The following is a 7,761-nucleotide window of genomic DNA, read 5'->3' on the forward strand; positions in this document are numbered from 1 at the left end:
CCATCCAGCAGCACAGACATGGCCTTAGCATAGAGGTGTCTTCTCCTTGGAGTGCCTGGATAACACAAGTATGCCATGAGAGAGCTGCATCCCTCTGGAGAGCAGCCTGAAGCTCAGGAGAACACCCTACGGACAGAGCTGAATATCCATAAGCTGGGGTGTTCCAGTATCCCAGCTGCACAACATGCTGTATCTAGAGGATGCTTGACCACTCTGTTCCTGCTGATCTCTGCTGCCAAACTCTCCTTTCCCCCTGCCCATGCTCCCAGACCCCATCCCATGCAGCTGTGCTCAGCGCTGCCCTGCAGCACCCTGCCACCAACAGGGCCCTGCCAAGGGGCACCTCCATGGCTGCAGGAGCTACGGGGCAGCTGATAGAGAGCCCGGCATGGCCAGCCAGGGCAGGGTGTTCTGGGCTGACCAGGGGCACCTGGCTTAGGGCACTCCAAGGGGCTTCTGCCAGACTTCCTCACCTCGCAGTGCAATCCAGCAGGACTCTCAAAGCCCACACCATTGCCCACTGTCCTCCCAAAAACAAGACCCACGTGGAGACCCTTCCAGGACCTGCAGCTGCATGGCCCTGCAGCCAGAGACTTACCTTGTCAAGGGCTGTGCAGATTTCTCCTGCAGTCATCTCTCAGCATGCTCCCACTCCCAACTGCCCTCAATCCCTCTCTCCTTCTCTCCCTTCCCCGTGCCACCTGCGGTCAGAGCCCCCAACCCTGCTGTGCTGTGCAGAGGAGCTGCTCCTGGGCAGAGCTGTCTCTCTGCACCAGGGCCCTCTTGCCACGAGCTCTCTCTGTCCCAGGAGCCCGGCCCAGATCAGCAGCAGAGGCCCAGCCCAAGGCATTGGAACCACCCCTCTGGTGGCTTTGGTGATGAGCCCACGAACCTCAGGCACTGAGAGACATTTGAAGAAATCTCTCAAGAAGTCCAAGTCAGATGCAAGTTTCCTGCAGTGTCCCCCCTGAGGGCCGGCACTGACACAGCCTCCCTTGGAGCTCGTTAGAGCAGAACATTGGAGGCAGTGAGGGCAAGTAGACAAAGGCAATGTGAAGGTGACAGTGATGTGTAGACAAACTGGATGTGTTTCACCAAGTATAAGGGCCAGGCCTTGACCCCCGGCCCCCGGGAAGGGAGATCCTTTCCCTTCATGCACTGCTCAGGACTCTTCCTGAGGCAGTAGGAGATGGGGATGTGCATTGCCAAGTGCAGGAGAATGGTATGACTCCTGCCTGGTTCATGGGTTGATGTTTAAATCATAAGGTGTCTCCTCATCGGTGTCAGTGGCAGAGACAACAGCCATAGCCATGTACGCAAAGACCTCGGTGTCCTGGTTCCAGTTAGGACAGAGTTAATTTTTCCTCATAGTAGCTGGTAGGGTGCTATGTTTTGGATTAGGATGAGAAGAGCGCTGATAACATGCTGATGTTTTAATTGTTGCAGAGCAGTGTTTACACCAGGCCAAGGACTTTTCGGCTTCTCGCTCTGTCCTGCCAGCGAGCAGGCTGGGGGTGCAGCAGGAGCTGGGAGGGGACAGACCCAGGACAGCTGACCCAAACTGGCCAAAGGGGTATTCCATACCATCTGACGTCATGCTAAACAATATATCGGGGTGGCTGGCCAGGGTGGGGCCGGGGTGGGGGGGCCGGCTGCTCGGGGATAGGCTGGGCATCGGTCAGCGGGTGGTGAGCAATTGCATTGTGCATCACTTGTTTTCTTACACATTATTATTGTTAATACTATTACCATTATCACTATTATTATTATTATTGTTATTATTATATTCCTGCCTTAATAAACTGTCTTTATCTCAACTCACCGGCTTCACTTTCCCGTTTCTCTCCCCCATCCCAGAGAGGGAGGGGGGAGGGTGAGCGAACGGCTGTGTGGTGTTTAGCTGCCAGCCGGGTTAAACCACAACAGTCCTTTTGGCGCCCAACGTGGGGCTCGAAGGGTTGAGATATCGACAAATTTGACCAGAGTGTGTTAAACTAAAATTGGTATAAGTATTGGACCTGCTTAATAGTTGCTAGTCACGATGTTGATTGCCTTAATCTCCAGTCTGCTGTGCCTGTTTTCCAAATTGAGTTTTATAGCGCGTTACTTTCTGTATGTGCTCCCTGTTGCACTGTTTATCCTTTCCGGGCCCTGGTTTAAGATTGTTATGGTACTGTGCGGTGTAACAATGGCTTATGAAATGATGAAATATCTGGTCACGACTCTAACCTGGTATTTGTACTCAGCACTGACGTCGACTCTATACTTTGGAAACCATATCTCGGAAACTATTAGCAATTACACCTATTGCCTGTTTTCGTTAGGGAGCCAATCTGTGAAGGGGACAGGGGAAGACATGTTTCCCTACCTGTTCACTCTCCCTTTCTCCTTCACCACCACCTTCTTATCCCCCGAGCTAGTTACGGTGGTTCTCCGAGATGTTGAATATCCTTGGGATACTCAGACCAGCCTGCTCTTGTTGTTATGTCTCCTGAATGCGCTTCAGGTTTTGTTGAGGGTTAAACAACTACTTAGGAATCTCATCCGGAGATCTGTCTTGAGGCGGGATAGTTGCGAGTGGCAGGGAGTGTGGGAGGATATGGGCAGGTTTCTAGAGCAGTGGTCACCTCCAGTGTTTTGGACATTCACCCCTGAACAACTGCAAAATCCTAAAAAGCTGGCAGAATGCTTGAAAAAAAGGTGTCATGACTCTGGCAGTTCCAAAGTGACACAAATCACTGTAGCGTGCTGGGGTCTGGCTTGTGCCTATCGAGCTGCAATTGATGCTACTAGCAACCTAGCTCCAGCTCCTGCAGCCGCTCCTGCTCCTGCAGCCATTCCAGTTCCAGCTCCTGCAGCCGCTCCAGCTGCAGCTCCAGCTCCAGCTCCTGCAGCCGCTCCAGCTCCTGCAGCAGCTCCAGCTCCTGCAGCTGCTCCAGCTCCAGCCCCTGCAGCCGCTCCAGCTCCAGCTCCCGCAGCCACTCCAGCTCCTGCAGCAGCTCCAGCTCCTGCAGCTGCTCCCAATCCTGTGTCTGGGTCAGAGAAACGAGCTGTAGCAGTGCAAGTTGACCCCGCAGAGGGTATTCCAACCCCTGTGGCAGACCCTGTGTCTGGGTCAGAGAAACGAGCTGTAGCAGTGCAAGTTGACCCCGCAGAGGGTATTCCAACCCCTGTGGCAGACCCTGTGTCTGGGTCAGAGAAACGAGCTGTAGCAGTGCAAGTTGCCCCTGTAGACAAGGTGAAAAAGTGGTATAGAGGCTCAGGTCGTTTAGAACGCAGACAGTCTTCTGCTAAGTCTGGGCATAGTGAAGACGAGGCTGGGCCATCAAAGGTGCAGGAGACTGAAGATGAGGATGGGGATGTCGAAAAATCAACAGTAACTACCCGGACTCTATACCAGCGTGAGCTACGAGATGTGCGAAAAGATTTTGGTCGCTGTATAGGTGAGCAGCTTGTCACCTGGCTGCTCCGGTGCTGGGACACGGGAGCCAGTTATGTGGAATTAGAGGGCAAGGAAGCCAGGCGGCTGGGATCCCTTGCTAGGGACGCATGCATTGACAAAGCAATTGGAGATGGAGCACGATCTCGCAGCCTCTGGAGGCGTCTCCTGTCAGCTGTGCAGGAAAGGTATCCCTTCAAGGAAGAACTTGTATGTCTACCAGGCAAATGGACCACCATGGAGAAGGGAATTCAGTACCTGAGGGAATTGGCCGTACGGGAAGTAATTTATAAGGACCTAGACGACGCACAAACATCCACAGATCCAGATGCAGTCCGGTGTACACCACCCATGTGGCGGAAGTTTGTACGGAGTGCACCATCATCATATGCCAGCTCATTGGCAATGCTAACCTGGAAAGAGGAGGAGAATCCCCCAGTGAATGAAGTGACTAAAATACTCCGGCAGTACGAAGGAAATCTCTCCTCTTCCCTACAGGCCTGTGTCTCGGCTGTGGAGAAACTCTCTGAAGAGGTCCACCAACTTAAAGAGAATTTATCTTCCCCTCCACCTGAATGAACCAGTGTCCACCAGCTAAAAGAGAATGCTTTGGAGAAACTTTCTGAAAAGATCCACCAACTTGAAGAAAGATTATCTTCCCCTCCACCTGAACGAACCAGTGTCCACCAGCTAAAAAAGAATACTTTGGAGAAACTTTCTGAAAAGATCCACCAACTTGAAGAGAGATTATTTTCCTCCCCACCTGTACAAACCAGTGTCTCAGCTATTAGGGGTAAACGTTCATCTAAGCAAGGAAGACAATATGGTGGGCACACACACCACGCCACCCTGTGGTTTTACCTACGTGACCATGGAGAGGACATGAGAAAATGGGATGGAAAATCTACTGCGACCCTAGAGGCACGGGTACGTGAATTGCAAAGGAAAACAATTGGGAAAAAGGGGTTCTCTGAAAAGTTTGCTGCTCCAACTTCCAGCAGGCAGTCCTTTAAACACAGAAACGAAGATTCTGACCAGGACTAGAGGGGCCCTGCCTCCAGCCAGGTGGAGGAAAGGGACAATCGAGTTTATTGGACTGTGTGGATTCGATGGCCTGGCACGTCAGACTCACAGAAGTATAAGGCTTTAGTAGACACCGGTGCACAATGTACTCTAATGCCATCAAGCTATAAAGGGCCAGAGCCCATCTGTATTTATGGTGTGACGGGGGGATCCCAGCAGTTAACTGTATTGGAGGCTGAAGTGAGTCTAACTGGGAATGAGTGGCAAAAGCACCGTATTGTGACTGGCCCAGATGCTCCGTGCATCCTTGGCATAGACTATCTTAGAAGAGGATATTTCAAGGACCCAAAAGGGTTCCGCTGGGCTTTTGGCATAGCTGCCTTGGAGACAGAGGACATTAAACAGTTGTCTACCTTGCCTGGTCTCTCAGAGGACCCTTCTGTTGTGGGGTTGCTGAGGGTTGAAGAACAGCAAGTGCCGATCGCTACCACAACTGTGCACCGGCGGCAATATCGCACCAACCGAGACTCCCTGAGTCCCATCCATAAGCTAATTCGTCAACTGGAGAGCCAAGGAGTGATCAGCAAGACTCATTCACCTTTTAATAGTCCCATATGGCCAGTGCGAAAGTCTAATGGTGAGTGGAGATTAACAGTGGACTATCGTGGCCTGAACGAAGTCACGCCACCACTGAGTGCTGCAGTGCCGGACATGCTAGAACTCCAGTATGAACTGGAATCAAAGGCAGCCAAGTGGTATGCCACAATTGATATCGCTAATGCATTTTTCTCCATCCCTCTAGCAGCACAGTGCAGGCCACAGTTTGCTTTCACTTGGAGGGGAGTCCAATATACTTGGAATCGGCTGCCCCAGGGCTGGAAACACAGCCCTACCATTTGCCATGGACTGATCCAGTCTGCGCTGGAGCAGGGGGAAGCTCCTGAACACCTGCAGTACATCGATGACATCATTGTGTGGGGTGACACTGCAGAAGAAGTTTTCGGCCTTCTGAAGGCCGGTTTTGCCATAAAACAGAATAAAGTTAAAGGACCTGCACGAGAGATCCAGTTTTTAGGAATACAATGGCAAGATGGACGTCGTCAAATCCCAATGGATGTGATCAACAAAATAACAGCTATGTCTCCACCAACTAGCAAAAAAGAAACACAAACTTTCCTAGGTGTCGTGGGGTTTTGGAGAATGCATATTCCAAATTACAGTCTGATTGTAAACCCGCTCTACCAAGTAACCCGTAAGAAGAATGCTTTTGAATGGGGCCCTGAGCAACGACAAGCCTTTGAACAACTTAAGCAGGAAATAGTTCATGCAGTAGCCCTCGGGCCAGTCCGAACAGGACCAGATGTAAAGAATGTGCTCTACACCGCAGCCGGGGAGAATGGTCCCACCTGGAGCCTCTGGCAGAAAGAACCTGGGGAAACTCGAGGTCGACCCCTGGGGTTTTGGAGTCGGGGATACAGAGGATCTGAAGCCCGCTATACTCCAACTGAAAAGGAGATATTGGCAGCATATGAAGGAGTTCGATCTGCTTCGGAAGTGGTCGGTACTGAAGCGCAGCTCCTCCTGGCACCCCGACTGCCGGTACTAGGCTGGATGTTCAAAGGAAGGGTCCCCTCTACACATCATACAACTGATGCTACATGGAGCAAGTGGGTTGCACTGATTACTCAGCGGGCTCGGATAGGAAACCCCAGTCGCCCAGGAATCTTGGAGGTGATTATGGACTGGCCAGAAGGCAAATACTTTGGGATATCATCAGAGGAGGAGGTGGTTCGTGCTGAAGAAGCTCCACTGTACAACAAGCTACCGGAAAATGAGAAGAAATATGCCTTGTTCACTGATGGGTCCTGTCGTATTGTGGGAAAGCATTGGAGATGGAAAGCTGCTGTATGGAGTCCTACACGACGAGTTGCAGAAGCTGCTGAGGGAGAAGGTGAATCGAGTCAGTTTGCAGAAGTGAAAGCCATTCAGCTGGCTTTAGATATTGCTGAACAAGAAAAGTGGCCAGTTCTCTATCTCTATACTGATTCATGGATGGTAGCAAATGCCCTGTGGGGGTGGTTACAGCAATGGAAGCAGAACAACTGGCAGCGCAGGGGCAAGCCCATCTGGGCTGCGGCATTGTGGCAAGATATTGCTGCCCGGGTAGAGAACCTGGTTGTAAAGGTACGCCATGTAGATGCTCATGTGCCCAAGAATCGGGCTACTGAAGAACATCAAAACAACCAGCAGGTGGATCAGGCTGCTAAGATTGAAGTGGCTGAGGTGGACCTGGACTGGCAACATAAAGGTGAATTATTTATAGCCCGATGGGCCCATGACACCTCAGGCCATCAAGGTAGAGATGCAACATACACATGGGCTCGTGATCGAGGGGTGGACCTGACCATGGACACTATAGCACAGGTTATTCATGATTGTGAAACGTGCTGCAATCAAGCAAGCCAAGCGGTCAAAGCCTCTTTGGTATGGAGGACGATGGCTGAAATATAAATATGGAGAGGCCTGGCAGATTGATTACATCACACTCCCTCAAACCCGCAACGGCAAGCGCCACGTACTTACAATGGTGGAAGCAACCACCGGATGGCTGGAAACATATCCTGTGCCCCATGCCACCGCCCGGAACACTATCCTGGGCCTTGAAAAGCAAGTCCTATGGTGACATGGCACCCCAGAGAGAATTGAGTCAGACAACGGGACTCATTTCCGAAACAACCTTATAGACACTTGGGCCAAAGAACATGGTATTGAGTGGGTGTATCACATCCCCTATCATGCACCAGCCTCTGGAAAAGTTGAACGATACAATGGACTGTTGAAGACTACACTGAAAGCAATGGGTGCTGGGACATTCAAAAATTGGGATACACATTTGGCAAAGGCCACCTGGTTAGTCAATACTAGGTGATCTGCCAACCGAGCTGGACCTGCCCAATCAAACCTGTTACGCACTGTAGAAGGGGATAAAGTTCCTGTAGTGCACGTAAGAAACATGCTGGGTAAAACAGTCTGGGCTACTCCTGCCTCAGGAAAAGGCAAACCCATTCGTGGAATTGCTTTTGCTCAGGGACCTGGATGCACTTGGTGGGTAATGCAAAAGAATGGGGAGGTCCGGTGTGTACCTCAAGGGGATTTGATACTGGGTGAGAATAACCCATGAGTTGAACTGTAGTATGTTAATTATTATATAATACTGTATGTCATCACTACCATGATTGCTATATATCATAGATGAAAATGGTGATTAATTAGAATGTATTGGAAAGAGTGTAACCTGA

This window comes from Anser cygnoides, chromosome 29 (genome assembly GCF_040182565.1).
Source record: "Anser cygnoides isolate HZ-2024a breed goose chromosome 29, Taihu_goose_T2T_genome, whole genome shotgun sequence".
Lineage (NCBI taxonomy): Eukaryota > Metazoa > Chordata > Aves > Anseriformes > Anatidae > Anser > Anser cygnoides.